The sequence below is a fragment of the Culex pipiens genome, chromosome 3 (assembly GCF_016801865.2).
Source record: "Culex pipiens pallens isolate TS chromosome 3, TS_CPP_V2, whole genome shotgun sequence".
NCBI lineage: Eukaryota > Metazoa > Arthropoda > Insecta > Diptera > Culicidae > Culex > Culex pipiens.
Window position 1 is genome coordinate 26,731,692 of NC_068939.1, and position 13,568 is coordinate 26,745,259.

Sequence of the window (13,568 nt, forward strand, 5' to 3'; positions counted from 1 at the left end):
CTTGAAAAAAAAAATCAGCCTGAGTCGCACATTTATCCAACGAGGTTTCTCATAAATTCAAGTTTGGACGAGTTAAATACATTTAATTTTTTTTTTTTGCAATTCCGAAAAAGACTCTTAGTATTGGATTTGTTCTTTGAAACGACAGGTGAAAAACTCCAAAACTGTAACGAAAAGGAATATCTGCCCTGATCGCACAAATGTCACTTATTCATTTTCATCGTTTTTGAGTTATTGGTGTAGTTTGGTTCAACATCGTGTGCTCTTTCAAAAGAGCCTACAACATCCAGTTTTGTCGCGAAAACTTAATACGTAGCCTTATGTGTTGGCCAAACTTCAAATGCGTTTTTCTCAGCTTGCTGTTTTTGCATATGGGACAGGTATGCGAACATAGGCAGTTAATACTCTTCAATAATATGGTATAAAATTCAGATAGTTTTTGAGCTCTGAAATCACCAATCGTGGTTGTAAATTCATTAAAATTTTAATTAAAAAAAACGGTGTGGATAAATTAAGTAAAAAATCAAATAATTTAAATTATTTCAAAATTCTGACACAGCATTACAAAAGCAATCTGAAGTAAAAAACATCAACTTTAGGTTAACATCATTACTTATGTTGGGATATTTATATCATGAAACAAAATATAAGCATCACACTTTCTTTAACAAAAAAACGCAACTTTAAGCCCACCCCCACCCATTAAGGGGCGTGATACAGTAACTGCAGACGTCAACCCAATATCTGCGGGTGCGGGGGTGGTAAATCGGTGGGAGAATCCAGTTCCAAACCACAAATTGAAACCGCACCTCTGGGAAACAAACTGCGTCTGTATGCCTAGCTTCAATAAAAAACAACATAAAAATAAAAATCCTAACCGAGCCACGTGAGACGCCATCGGAGGACACGTGGTGCGAAGCCAGCGAAACCAAGTGAAGTGAAATTAAATAGCCTCGGGGTGATTGAAATTTTTTGACATCAATTGGGTGGCAAATTAGGGGTGGGAGGGGTGGGAGATGAGGCACCACCGGAAGTCATGGGAAACAGGAAGCAGCTTGTTTATGGGATGGGATGGGAACCAGCCGAAAACGATTCATTGCGGCGCAGGCACTTGGGGAAATTGGTTTGGGAAAATCTGCCCTGATTGATGGCTGACCAGCTGATGGGAAATTTTGCGGTGGGAAACGTCTCCGGAGGAGGTGTGTGCTTTGGGGAAAACGTTTTATTTACTGACGTCGAATGACTCGGAAGTGGGAAAACCAAAAGTGACTTTATGACGGTGTTGGCTTTGAATGATTGCCGCTTACATGGTTTGGTGTCATATAATGTATTTCACGATTAAAACAAATCCGTTGGAAACTTCAATAAAAAGCAAACAGAAATACAAGCCAAAACCCAAGTAAAGCCTCTCTAATGGACTCTACATCTTCAGGATTCTCTCCATGGAAATCATCCCTCCTACGGAAGCATTTTAAGCCCCACTCGTTGTTAAGTCGTCACTAAACTCGAGCACTCTCGAGGGGGAAACTCATTTTCAGGATTGCACTCACGTTGATCACTATAGGTTCGACTCAGCCCCTTTAAAATCAACCCCAACCAGTTCACTGAATCAGCGTGAAATACTTGACTTAGAGGGTGACGATTCTCGAGATTTTCAATTTCCCGGGAATCGAGAGTTGAATTTGGCAATTTCCCGGGAATTCCCGGGACCCGGGAGTTTTTTTTTCTATGCATTAATTTAAAAGAAAATGTAATAATATTTTAATTTTAATTTAATCCTCTTTATCTGAGGAACTATATCTACCTTTTGATTATTTTTTTTCTGAATCTGCAAATACAAGATTGTTGCTTGTGCTTTTTAGAACTCATAATTGTTGTTTAAAATGTTAACAAATCTTTATTCGCACTGAGTGATTTTTCAAAAGTTTCACAAGCTTGTTGCATGAACTTCTTATTAGATTTTTGTTAAGTAAAAAAAACTAATATATAATTTCCTAGTATCGGGATATTTGCAGAATGATAAACGACGACCCAAAACAACAATTTAAACTTGTTTTTTTTTCCTTTCTAAGGTCAACTGTAAATATTCATCGAAGAAATATTTACAGTTATCAGGAAAATCCGAAATTTCACAATTGGTGGACTTTACAAAGATTTACAGAGTGTTTTTTTCCAAAATATAATTGAATATTGAGGTTGACGTAAAACAAAAAAATACTTATTGACATCTAAAAAGGAAATTACCTTGATACAGCGAAATTACCCTAGGGACATTGAATTTAAAAAAAAACAGGTTATGAGGATTGCTGTGCTCGAGAGAGGAAATGGAAATTGAACTAATTTTGAAAAAGCTTTTCCCTCTTATAAATAATAAATAAAAGTAATTAAAAAAAAACTTTCGATTTCATTTCTGGGGTGCAACTGCTAAGTATGCTTCAAGATAAATTTTGGGATCCAATTTTTTTGGCTTCTCTCAATTACAGTTATTGGAATTTTTGACAAGTTAAATTTGAAACTTTCTGAATAAGAAGATCAGAGAAGCATTGGTTTTTTCGAACTTGGACATCGAACATTGAACTTCCAATGTTCTATACAATTTCGAATTTTTCAAATAATTTTCTTATTAGTTTATATAATTTATAAGCATAAAATTTCCCGGGAGTCTCGACCGAATTTCCCGGGAATCGAGAGGTCCAAAAATGGTCGATTTCCCGGGAATTTTTTCCCGGGAATTCCCGCTCGTCACCCTCTAACTTGACTTGAAAAGCTCAACCAAACCGTCTGAAGCTACTGCTATAGCAATAAATACTACAACACAAAACAACTCGTTCTCAATCCTGAAGCTCAATCAAATGAAACTTGAAACACAAAGAATAGAAGATATCCAAACTCAATAACCGAAAATCCCTTAAGCAAAACACAATCATATTGTACGAGTTAAACCCAGAAGAAAACAAAAAGACGAATCAAAACCAAAACCCAAGTTTGTTACGAAGAAAAATGTTCTAAAAAAGCAAAAGTCATGAAAAAAAATCTCAACTGAATCGGCTTAGATAACCGTTAGCAATCAAATGAATCGATAAATTATTACTTAAAAAAAAAAGCAAACAGAAAACTAGGATTATTCCGAGATCGAGAGAGAAGGTTCGGAAGTCGCAAAATCAAAAAAGTAAATAGCGTGTTTTTAAAAGAAAAGATTATAAAAAAGATGCAAATATAGCGACTACTTTTGTAATTGTGAAGAACTTTAAAAAAAAGCGTTTGAACCTGTCCCGTTTGTGACCAGAGACGGGAGGTCATCTTCGGTGCCAAAACCTGTGGGACATCATCAAACGCCAGTTGGTTTCGTTTAGGGTGCAAGCAGAAGTAAACAAAACTAATGTTAATTAACAGAACAAAACGGTTTATATACTCAATTAGTACAGGAGCAGAAAACATAAAACTCAATTTGTAAAAAGGGGACATACATTGTTAAAGCAGAGCACACTCACACAAACACTTGAACCCCTGGAAAAGCGAAAAAATCGAACAGAACTAAAAATCGGAAAACAAGGATTACATTTTGGCTGCGAACACGGGCGAACACATTTTCGTAAGAAAAGCGATGAAATAACAAAAAATAAAAGAAGCAAAAAGTGTTACCTAAAGAAATTAATAAAAGAAAAAAAAACATAAATGTCACTTGTATTAACGGAGCGATTTTAACACAAAACCAGAAAAAAAAACATTAAACAAGAAGAAAGTGTCTATTATAACTAGGAACAAGAAACAAAAAACTGAAACTTAGTTACCGATATACGTTGATGAAATTCATTGGAGATAACAACATAGAAAAAGCAAACGTGTGAACTGTATAAAGAACAAAACAATATAGGTGATATATTTTCATTAAACTGTAGGAAATCGAACAAAATGCTTTAATTTGAGTCCCAAATTAGTTTTCAATATCTCACCAAACAAACATACCAATTCTCTTCACTAACAGTAATCAATGACGATCAAGCAAGCAACCGATTCCCACTTTAGAACAAAACAATCTCACTTTTGTAGCGAATCTTTGAAATACCAAACATTTTAAAACCGAATTGTACGAATTTATTACCAGAAAACCAGAGAAAACGCTCTTGCCCCACATCTAACCAGAGGCAGAGAGTTTAGAGAAATTAGTCGTGCTATTTTTCCACAAACAGCATAAACACATAAAACATATTTTCTGATATTTAGAAGCGCGCAATCACATTTTGAGACACATTTTTTATTCCAAAAACCAAACTTTTTCAGGTACGCGTTTTTTCCTAGATACCAACCGAAAAAAAAATCGAATAGGCCATCAAGAACGTAGGCAGTCATTTGAGGAGTTTTAGCCAATTTGTATCGCAAGCATCACGTTATCGGAGGGTGGGACGTTTTTTTGAGAACATGAAAAACGAGTGAGAAGTTGTTGGACTAGTAAAATGCCGAAAATAGAGGGAATATTTGGACTCTACTGCTGACAAGTTTGAAAGTCGATGAAATTTTGTTGGCGAAACAATTCAAACTTGTCAGCAAATTGAGCACTCAGATAAGAAAAGGAAAAATAAACCAAAAATAATTACAAAAAAACACGCACTTACACACAACCAGGAAACAATCGACGAAGACCGTATTGTAAACGTGACCGATCTGGTGGTGCCTCCTTAAAAGAGAAAACACTACCAGTTGCAGTTGCCAAACTAATCAAACCACAACGGATAAAACAATCTTAATCAAATTATAGCAAGAAAAAGTCAACGTTCGGGATAGCAGCAAACAAAATTAATTCATTCAGATAAACAGATACAGAAACACACACACAGACATGGTGAAACAATTTTGGGTAAAAAAGAATCGTGAATAAAATCTAAAAATGAAAAAAAAACAAACTAGAACAAGAAAAAAAACTAATGTAAAATTTAATTGTAATGTTTTGTATCATATTATTATGAGAAGAAAAATGAGACAGATGTTTTTATGGTTAAATATATAGTATTCCAAAAATTGTTATTCAGCTTCCAAATAAGACGGTGCTGTATTATTTTAAGGTGGTAAATCACAGCCAAACTCTTTCAGTTTAGAATAAAACTCAATTTACAAAATATCACAGCCACAAAATTCATTTTCATTTACGAAACGGATAAAGTTTACATTCTATGCTCTAAGCCATAAAAACCGTACAGTCGATGAAAAGCTCACCTATAGCATGCCATAATGCTCGTTCGTGAGTTACTTCTGAGTGACTCGAGTAAATCACACCAAGAGCTCTAGCCCAGTTAACTCATTCGGAATTCTGAAACGGAATTCAAAACGATTCGAATTGAATTCCGTTTCAGAATTCCGATTGAGTTAACTGGGAGACTGCTTTCTGATATTTAGAAACGCGCAATAATGGTTTGAGACGTTTTTATTTCAAACTATATAAGAATCCTGGAAAAAAAAGATTTCCCGTTTCTAATGCTTTTTGAAATTCAAAATAGGTTTAAAAATAAGTTTTGGCGATTTTTTTAATCAAATCCTTCTAGGGGCATTGAGTTCAAATGGTTAACCTTCTTATGCCGAGAATAAAAAAAAATATTGTGGAAGTCATGTTAAGCAGGTTTTTTGCTACGAAAAACTTAACATCTCTTGTTTTATGTTTGTCTTGCTCAATTTTTAGAATTTTTATTTGAATTTACCTTGTTTAGTTTATGTTTATTTAAAATATGCCATATTCTACCACCTATCTAGTATTTTTTCATGTTTTTGCAGAACAGTCTTAGTCTAGAGCATTAGAGCAGCTCTCTCCGAAATCGGCCGATTTCGACCATTTTTATTTTTTGTATTTTTTTATTTGACTTAAACTTTGTGGGGGCCTTCCATATGACCAAATAAGCTATTTTGCGTCATTGATTCACCCATACAAGTCTCCATACAATTTTGGCTGCTGTCCATACAAAAATTGTATGTAAATATTCAAACAACTGTAACTTTTTAGTGAATTTTCTGATCAATTTGGTGTCTTCGGCAAAGTTGTAGGTATTGTTGAGGACTATTGAGAAAAAAATAGGTACACGGAAAAAAAAATTGAGGTTTTTTTTATCAACTATTTTTTCACTAAAACTCAATTTCCCAAAATATGTATTTTTTTGATTTTTGAGATTTTTTGATATGTTTTAGGGGACAAAAATCCGCAACTTTTGAGCCATAGAGAAACATGGTCAATAAATCTGTCGCCGAGTTATTAATTTTTGAAAAAATAGTGATTTTTAGAAAAAATCGAAGTTTCATGCAAAAACAAATTTGACATTATTTTTTAATGCAAAATTAAATTTGCAATCGAAAAGTACTTTACAGATTTTTTGATAAAGGGCTCCGTTTTCAAGATATAGCCACCGAAAGTTCGATTTTAGCGAAATATTTGCAGTTTTTCGATTTTTAAAAATGCTGTAATTCATGATCAAAGTGCTGATATGCCGATAATAGAAATAGGCTGAGAAATGGTTTATTTCCCCTAATGGTCCGATTTTCAATGTTAAAATATGAAACTATCGTAAAATTAAAAAAAAAATATTTTGAGTTTTTTTTAAATTAAGACTAGCATTTTAAATGGTCGTAATATTCAATGTTTGGCCCTTTTAAAGTGGTAGTCTTGATTTAAAATATTTTTAAATCGGAAAATTTCACAACTGTTTCATGTATTAACATTGAAAATCGGACCATTAGTTGCTGAGTTATCGTCATTAGAAAATGGTGGGTTGTTTTGGTGAGATTAAGAAAACTTCAATTTTCGTGTTTCTTTTTCTTAAAGCGGCTCTATCTCAGCAACCCGAGGTCCAATCTTCAATGTCTCTTAGACAATTTTATAGCAAATTTTCTGAACTATTCAAAAAAAATATTTTTAGAAATGTTTACTCATGGTCACTATTTTTAAAAATCGAAAAACTGCAAATATTTCGCTAAAATCGAACTTTCGGTGACTATATCTTGAAAACGGAGCCCTTTATCAAAAAATCTGTAAAGTACTTTTGATTGCAAATTCAATTTTGCATTAAAAAATAATGTCAAATTTGTTTTTGCATGAAACTTCGATTTTGGTTTTGGATTTTGGTAGAGAATTGCTTATTACAAAAATTACTGCATACTTTGCATTTAGAAAATGAAAAAAATACTTTTTTTTAAATATTGGACAACTTACAAATCAAACATCCAAACCTTACATTTTCTAAAATGGACGAAGACGATTTAAAATTGTTTGAAGAAAGGATTTTTGGTGAATTTAGCGATCGAAGCGCGCCTACAGGTGGGGTTGAGTTAATTTGATTGGCTAAAGGAGCGTTTTTTTATCACGCAATGCCCCCCCCCCCCCTCGTAATTTTTTTTTATGAAAAAAAAATGTATTGAGCGTAACACGGACTAAAGTAATTCTAAGGGTTATAAAATGTTTGGTGCTCCAAACTCTGTCTGCTTTCTGGAACAAACTAGCCCATCGGTTGTTACATTTGACTTGTCCACTATCTCTGTGCAAATATCACGTCCCACCACCATCAGAGGCTTTAGTCATCATCGTACACATCAAACATTTCACTCAATATATTTATTCACATCTTTGGGACACACTGAAATTAGTTAGAAACATTTGATTATTTGTCAAAAATGTATTTATTAATTTTCTTCATTTCAATCACTCTTTTCGTTTCTGCTCTGCATAGCTCTTCAGATAAATAAATGAAAGAATCACTGCCACAACAATGGCAACGTTACGAATCCTTTTCCACAAATGAATGCCTGGACAAAATGAGGAAAGATGACCGTTCACACGTCATCGGATAATCCCAACGGGGTGGACCTGCACGAGATTTGTGACCTATGTAGATTTTGGAAAGTATAAACAAAATAGTCCCCTTAAGTCCATTGACGATGTGAAAACGGCTCGTAAATTCCTGCAAAAGTTGAAGAGTCGATTAAAATTTTCTCAACGTAATACACAATATTTGAATCATACGGGACTGTTGAAGAAAAATCTCCCAGCAATGTAAAAATAAGGAACTGCTAGCCAAAGAAAGTCCATTCTTGCCAGTTTAAAGGTACGAACTGAATTACCTATTCCGCAATGCGCAGTCTGAGAAGCAAAAAAAACATGTGGAGCTTGTTGAAAAAAGCACACAGCCAAACTTTGCCAATACTACTGAAGTTTGTTTAAAACGATTGTACTTGAAATAGTAACATATATGTTTCGTGAGTTGTTCTCTAAGAAAAATAATAGCTTTGGAAAAAGGAAACATATAATTTAATATAGCTTGGAAAATTTTATCAACCAATCAAAATGGATTCTTTAACCCTACAAAGCGAATAGTGTTATGAAATTTAAAAAAAATACTAATAAAATATATCTTTAACCAACATCCCAGAGAATTGTTTCCATATCAGATGCAACCAAAAAGTGAATCTATTGTGAAATACGTAATATTACTCTCAAGGAAACTGATGCAATATGATGTGATTTTTTAAAAATAATCACGCAAAAATTACTTCAAGTTACTCTGAAATTTACCGTAAGACGCAAGAATATTAATAAACACTAATAATATTATAATGTGAATCGAAAATGATCAGTTTTGTTATGAATCTTTAAAAAAGCGTTAAACATGCGCATAACTTGCAAAAGTGGACGTTTCATATCTCATGAGTTAGCCTCAGAGTTAACAGTATTTTCAGACATAGCATTGCATTGTATCGTTCACTGGGAGCAATTCTGAACATATCGTCGCTGTCGTGCCAAGTTGTCGCACGTGCATTTTGAGTCGAATTGAGTTAAGAACACAATTTTGTGCAGCTCACAATGCCTCACCTTTTGATTCAATAAAAAAAATGAAAAAAAAACATGCATTGTTGTCACTCCTCTTCATATGAAAGAAGTTTCGATCCAATCGTGCTATCTTGACACAGCCTGAAAATTGGTGCGACAACTGTTCAAAGATGTTTCAGGTCAGAACGCGTTTGACACAAGTACGAGCTCGACTACCGTAAACATTTGTAATTATAACTCGGGACTCCAGCAACCAAATTCAACCAAACTTCAGGACAATGCACAGAGTGTTCAACCAATCAAAGCTTGTTTGTTATCGTTGACATTGCGTGTTCTCGTTTTTGTTTGTTCAAGGTCAAACATTAAAACGCGTTCTCGAAACGTCAAAAAGCGACGTGGGACAAGTTAGCACGACAGCGTCGATGTGTCTTTCTCTGTTCAAATATTACATCCCACCACCACCAGAGGCTTAAGTCATCATCGCACACATTAAAAGTTTCTCTCAATATATTTATTCACTATTTATTATTTATATTTATTCGCATCTTTCGTCTAAAGTAATCCTTTCAATCACTCTTCAATGAGTCTTCATGTACATGCTCTGCTTTGATATTCAGAAAAGCAAATGAAAGAATCACTATCATAACAATGCCAACATTACGAATCCTTTTCCACAGAAAAATGCCTGGACAAAATGAGGAAAGATGACCATCCACACGACACAATGAACACGTCATCGGATAATCCCAACGGGGTGGACCTGCACGAGATTTGTGACCTATGTAGATTTTGGAAAGTATAAACAAAATAGTCCCCTTAAGTCCATTGACGATGTGAAAACGGCTCGTAAATTCCTGCAAAAGTTGAAGAGTCGATTAAAATTTTCTCCAGAGGATATCAAATATTTGAAACTTACGGGGCTAGTGAAGAACAATCTGCCAGCAAAGTAAAAATAAGGAACTGCTAGCCAAAGAAAGTCCATTCTTGCCAGTTTAAAGGTACGAACTGAATTACCTATTCCGCAATGCGCAGTCTGAGAAGCAAAAAAACCATGTGGAGCTTGTTGAAAAAAGTACACAGCCAAACTTTGCCAATACTACTGAAATTTGTTTAAAACGATTGTACTTGAAATAGTAACATATATGTTTCGTGAGTTGTTCTCTAAGAAAAATAATAGCTTTGGAAAAAGGAAACATATAATTTAATATAGCTTGGAAAATTTTATCAACCAATCAAAATGGATTCTTTAACCCTACAAAGCGAATAGTGTTATGAAATTTAAAAAAAATACTAATAAAATATATCTTTAACCAACATCCCAGAGAATTGTTTCCATATCAGATGCAACCAAAAAGTGAATCTATTGTGAAATACGTAATATTACTCTCAAGGAAACTGATGCAATATGATGTGATTTTTTAAAAATAATCACGCAAAAATTACTTCAAGTTACTCTGAAATTTACCGTAAGACGCAAGAATATTAATAAACACTAATAATATTATAATGTGAATCGAAAATGATCAGTTTTGTTATGAATCTTTAAAAAAGCGTTAAACATGCGCATAACTTGCAAAAGTGGACGTTTCATATCTCATGAGTTAGCCTCAGAGTTAACAGTATTTTCAGACATAGCATTGCATTGTATCGTTCACTGGGAGCAATTCTGAACATATCGTCGCTGTCGTGCCAAGTTGTCGCACGTGCATTTTGAGTCGAATTGAGTTAAGAACACAATTTTGTGCAGCTCACAATGCCTCACCTTTTGATTCAATAAAAAAAATGAAAAAAAAACATGCATTGTTGTCACTCCTCTTCATATGAAAGAAGTTTCGATCCAATCGTGCTATCTTGACACAGCCTGAAAATTGGTGCGACAACTGTTCAAAGATGTTTCAGGTCAGAACGCGTTTGACACAAGTACGAGCTCGACTACCGTAAACATTTGTAATTATAACTCGGGACTCCAGCAACCAAATTCAACCAAACTTCAGGACAATGCACAGAGTGTTCAACCAATCAAAGCTTGTTTGTTATCGTTGACATTGCGTGTTCTCGTTTTTGTTTGTTCAAGGTCAAACATTAAAACGCGTTCTCGAAACGTCAAAAAGCGACGTGGGACAAGTTAGCACGACAGCGTCGATGTGTCTTTCTCTGTTCAAATATTACATCCCACCACCACCAGAGGCTTAAGTCATCATCGCACACATTAAAAGTTTCTCTCAATATATTTATTCACTATTTATTATTTATATTTATTCGCATCTTTCGTCTAAAGTAATCCTTTCAATCACTCTTCAATGAGTCTTCATGTACATGCTCTGCTTTGATATTCAGAAAAGCAAATGAAAGAATCACTATCATAACAATGCCAACATTACGAATCCTTTTCCACAGAAAAATGCCTGGACAAAATGAGGAAAGATGACCATCCACACGACACAATGAACACGTCATCGGATAATCCCAACGGGGTGGACCTCCACGAGATTTGTGACCTATGTAGATTTTGGAAAGTATAAACAAAATAGTCCCCTTGAGTCCATTGACGATGTGAAAACGACTAGAGAGCCTGGATCTTATAAGATCCAGGCTCTCTAAAAACGACTCGTTAATTCCTGCAAAAGTTGAAAAGTCGATTAAAATTTGCTCAAGGTAATAAACAATATTTGAAACCTACGGGGCTGTTGAAGAAAAATCTCCCAGCAATGTAAAAATAAGGCACTGCTAGCCAAAGAAAGACCATTCTTGCCAGTTTGAAGGTACGAACTGAATTACCTATTCCGCAATGCGCAGTCTGTGAAGAAAAATACCTTGTGGAGCTTGTTTGAAAAAAAAGCACACAGCCAAACTTTACCAATACTACTGAAGTTTGTTTGAGCGACTATACTTGAAATAGTAACATATATGTTTCGTGATTTGTTCGCTAAGAAAAATAATAGCTTTGGAAAAAGGAAACATATAATTTAATATAGCATGGAAAATTTTATCAACCAATCAAAATGGATTCATTGACCCTCCAAAGCGTAAAGCGTAATACAAATTTTAACAATCCGATAAAATATATCATCAACCAATGTCCTAGAGAATTGTTTCCTTATCAGATGCACTAATCTCATCGTAACAAATGACTCTATTGTGAAATACGTAATATTACTCTGAAAAAAACCTATGCAATATGAAGTATTTTTTTTTAAATAATCACAAAAAAAGACAAAAAATTGCTCGAAAATATTTACTTTGAAATTTACCGTAAGACGCAAGAATATAAGTAAACACTATTATCATGTGCATCGAAAATTATCAGTTTTGTTATGACTCTTTAATAATCGTTAAACATGCGCATAACTTGCAAAAGTGGACGTTTCATATCTCATGAGTTAGCCTCAGAGTTAACAGTATTTTCAGACATAGCATTGCATTGTATCGTTCACTGGGAGCAATTCTGAACATATCGTCGCTGTCGTGCCAAGTTGTCGCACGTGCATTTTGAGTCGAATTGAGTTAAGAACACAATTTTGTGCAGCTCACAATGCCTCACCTTTTGATTCAATAAAAAAAATGAAAAAAAAACATGCATTGTTGTCACTCCTCTTCATATGAAAGAAGTTTCGATCCAATCGTGCTATCTTGACACAGCCTGAAAATTGGTGCGACAACTGTTCAAAGATGTTTCAGGTCAGAACGCGTTTGACACAAGTACGAGCTCGACTACCGTAAACATTTGTAATTATAACTCGGGACTCCAGCAACCAAATTCAACCAAACTTCAGGACAATGCACAGAGTGTTCAACCAATCAAAGCTTGTTTGTTATCGTTGACATTGCGTGTTCTCGTTTTTGTTTGTTCAAGGTCAAACATTAAAACGCGTTCTCGAAACGTCAAAAAGCGACGTGGGACAAGTTAGCACGACAGCGTCGATGTGTCTTTCTCTGTTCAAATATTACATCCCACCACCACCAGAGGCTTAAGTCATCATCGCACACATTAAAAGTTTCTCTCAATATATTTATTCACTATTTATTATTTATATTTATTCGCATCTTTCGTCTAAAGTAATCCTTTCAATCACTCTTCAATGAGTCTTCATGTACATGCTCTGCTTTGATATTCAGAAAAGCAAATGAAAGAATCACTACCATAACAATGCCAACATTACGAATCCTTTTCCACAAAAAAATGCCAGGACAAAACGAGGAAAGATGACCATCCACACAACATAATGAACACGTCATCGGATAATCCCAACGGGGTGGACCTCTGCGAGATTTGTAAGCTATGTAGATTTTGGAGAGTATAAACAATATAGTCCCCTTGAGTCCATTGACGATGTGAAAACGACTAGAGAGCCTGGATCTTATAAGATCCAGGCTCTCTAAAAACGACTCGTTAATTCCTGCAAAAGTTGAAGAGTCGATTAAAATTTTCTCCAGAGTATATAAAATATTTGAAACTTACGGGACTATTGAAGAACAATCTCCCAGCAATGTAAAAATAAGGAACAGCCAGCCAAAGAAAGTCCATTCTTGCCAGTTTGAAGGTTCGAACTGAAATACCTAGTCCGTCATGCGCAATCTGTGAAGAAAAATACTGCGCTGTACTTGGTGAAAGAAGCACACAACCAAACTTTACAAATACCACTGAAGTTTGTTTGAGCGATTATACTTGAAATAGTAACATATATGTTTCGTGAGTCGTTCGCTGTCCACGCTCCATACAAAAAAGATTTTTTTTGTATGGACAATTGTCCACGAAGGGGGGGGGGGG

General features: G+C 34.7%; 1 long non-coding RNA gene across 2 annotated transcripts; it reads right to left on the reverse strand.

Moving 5' to 3' along the window:
• Nucleotides 1-7,571: 7,571 nt before the first annotated feature.
• On the reverse strand, nucleotides 7,572-11,735 carry LOC120417411 (uncharacterized). Of its 2 annotated transcripts, XR_005605461.2 has the most exons (5): nucleotides 11,658-11,735; nucleotides 11,481-11,597; nucleotides 9,717-11,418; nucleotides 7,997-9,654; nucleotides 7,572-7,934 (listed from the first exon to the last, which is right to left on the reverse strand). It is a non-coding gene; the product is annotated as an uncharacterized LOC120417411 (long non-coding RNA). The 2 variants fall into 2 exon arrangements; XR_008212510.1 differs by having other exon boundaries at nucleotides 7,997-9,578; nucleotides 11,481-11,715.
• Nucleotides 11,736-13,568: the final 1,833 nt, after the last annotated feature.